Consider the following 3,045-nt stretch of genomic DNA (forward strand, 5'->3'; position numbering starts at 1 on the left):
AGTCCTAGCCCATTGCTGCCACCACTGTGCTAATACACCTCATTTGGGGTCATCCTCTTTTTCTCTGACCCTCCACTTTACCGAACATGTATCCTTCTCCAGGGAGTGATCTCTCCTGATAATACGACCGAAGTATGAGAAACAAAGTCTGACCATCCTGGCTTCTAAGGAGCGGTCTAGCTACACTTCTTCCCAACACAGATTAGTTTGTTCTTTTGGCAGTCTATGGTCCTGACAAATGTTGAGCCCCAAAATATACAGCAACATTGAAGGGCAGTTCCATGTTATCCAGTGCTAGGCCATAGTCCCTGATCACTACTTGGATCTCGAAGGCAATTTATTTCAAAATATAGCAGAAGTGTGCCAAGAAGAAAATTTAGACAGACTAACAAAACCCAACAACATATCCCTTCCTTCTTTTTTCTTTAAATCATTTTGTTTTCTGTATTTTGCTAAGAATAAGCTCTGTCTTCACAGTACCCTGCAAATCAAATATGGCACATTGGTTTCCTCAGTCTTTGGGGAAAACAACATTTCCTTCATAACACAAACTCTTAAATCCATGCCTAAAACAATAAATAATCATCAGATGTTGTCTTATTGATAGACTATATTGTTGTTGTTGTTAAGTGCCACCAAGGCAGTTTGGACTCATAGTGACCCTGTATCGGATTTCCTAGGCTATAAATCTTTTTTTGTGTGTGAATTATGTGATAGTTTACATGGGAGAACATTAGTTTTACATTCATCCTATAGTACATCATTTCATTGCCATGATTACAATATAAATCTTTTTAAGACCAGAAAACTTCATTTTTTTCTTGCAAAGCAGCTGGTGGCCTCGAACTACTGATCTTGTGGCTTGCAGTCCAGCATTTATCCTACAGAGCTACAGCTCTTCCTTAGAATATATTAGGCACTAAATAATTATTTCTTAATATTAATGGTAATCTTTCCACATTCATTGCTCACAAGTTTTCATCTGACCTTTGAAATAGATGATTGTCAAACTTGTTGAAAATTTCAGTTAGTATGTGTGAAAGTGACAACACAAAACCAAATCTGATGCCAAAGCTAGTACTACTAGTACTTCTTTGTTGAATAAATTGAATGAACTCCCAGACCTTCAAATTCCTCTTCCCATCTTGTAAGACAGAAAGAATCAAATCTTGCTTGTTGGTGTCATTAGAACCAACTAGATATGTTGTTTTCTTTGTGTTTTCTCCCCTTAAAAGTCATGGGCACACTACAAAAACATTGCTTTCTTATAGAACTGTTGGCCGCAACAATGACATGTTCTCTTTTTGTGTATTTCAAGCAATTCAGATTACTTTCTATGGTTTGCCATTTGAAGTATCTAGCTGGAAAACTAAAAATAAAACTGCTTTTCCCACCCACTGGTTTCTATTTCCAGTTGGTCAACTCTCATGTTTCTTTGTTTCTACATTTTGAATTCAGCCGAAGCCAACACTGCTTTGCTTTTGATCCCTTTTAAAAATTGTTCATCCTTGTGCACCAAGGTCAATGAGCTCCTCATAAAAACACACCAGCCTCAGGGAAGGATGATACTAAGACAACATTTAAATCTGCTTCCAAATGCTACTTGCAAAGGCTATCCCCCTTTCCCTCTCCAATAGGTCAGAACTTCTCATGATCTCCCCCAAGATAATCTCTGGGCCCTGGGCACTGGTGCCACTGAGGAAGAATCTTGCCTTCTGGAGGTTGCCCTTGCCCTCCTCTCTCACTCCACTTCCTGAGGGATTTCCCCAAAACCAGTTTGTGAATTAATGACTGAAATTCCCACAGAAACCCAACACCACCTCAACCTCTCTGGATGTTCCGAGGACTCTTCCTCCCCTTTGATAGCAGGTTGCCTCAAAGAATGCTTATTTATTTTCTTTTCTTCAACTGTAATTCTGTGTCAAAGATGGAAATGAAATAAACTCTGAATTAATGATTAAAACCAATATTTTGAGATTAGAAAGAGATCAGTTAAATATGTCAGATGCTGAGGGAAAAAAATGTCATTCAGAAGAGCAAAGAGACATCCTTGAAGGTCAGCTTAGCGTTTCAAATACAACAAAATTCATTCTGGAAAGCTAATCTTATAGCTTTTTGCTATTTGAAGCATGTTCTTGAGTTCTAGTAAACACACCTTTCATTTTTAATGTTAAATATTTCCACAATTTCTCCTCTTCCACATGCTCATGGAACTTTGTTCTTTCTCATTAATACCCCTTCTGTTAACTGGTCCCCAATTTTGCTTCTTTACCAACTACAGTTTGGTCATTATTCTTGAGTTTTTGGCTCTCCAGTATTCCTTTTATTTTTCTGTTTGTTTGCTTAACTAGGAAGGAGACTATCTGTAAAAGTGAAGTAAAGGATTTACTCAGACTCCCATTCAAGGAGACTACCTGCTTAGTTAAGGGATAATTTATCTTCTAATTGCTATATCTACAATTGAATCCTAAAAGTAGTTTTTTTTTTACTCTAAAATCTTCAGGTTCGGGGATGGAGTAGAATCTAAGATGGGGGTGGCATTACTATATGGAACCATATCCGTGTATTAGGTCATCTTGATTGAGAGCTGTTTGATTGTATTAATATCCATAAAGCTACATGAAATTTAAAACATTAGTGTTTGTTTTTTTTATAAGTACTATGTATGAGGATTAAGGAGCTCTGGTAGCGTAGTGGTTACGAATCCGGCTGCGAACCTTAAGGCAGTTTGAAACTACCAGCCGCTCTGCGGGAGAAAGATGAGGCGTTCTGCTCCCTTTAAAGATTTACAGCCTCGGAAACCCTGTACAGGGTCGCTATGGGTCGGAACCGACTCGACAGCACTTAACAACAACAACAATGTATGAGGATCAGCCACTAGTCTGTCAGTTCGTGGTACTGTGGTAACTTACATCTTGCTGAGATTCTGGAAGTTATGCCATGGGTATTTTAAATACCAGCAAAGTCATCAACAGTGGACAAGCTTCAGCTGAGCTTCCAGACACAGACAGACTAGGGAGAAGGAGAGACAGACTACTCCTGAAT

This window comes from Chrysochloris asiatica, unplaced genomic scaffold (assembly GCF_000296735.1).
Source record: "Chrysochloris asiatica unplaced genomic scaffold, ChrAsi1.0 scaffold00033, whole genome shotgun sequence".
Lineage (NCBI taxonomy): Eukaryota > Metazoa > Chordata > Mammalia > Afrosoricida > Chrysochloridae > Chrysochloris > Chrysochloris asiatica.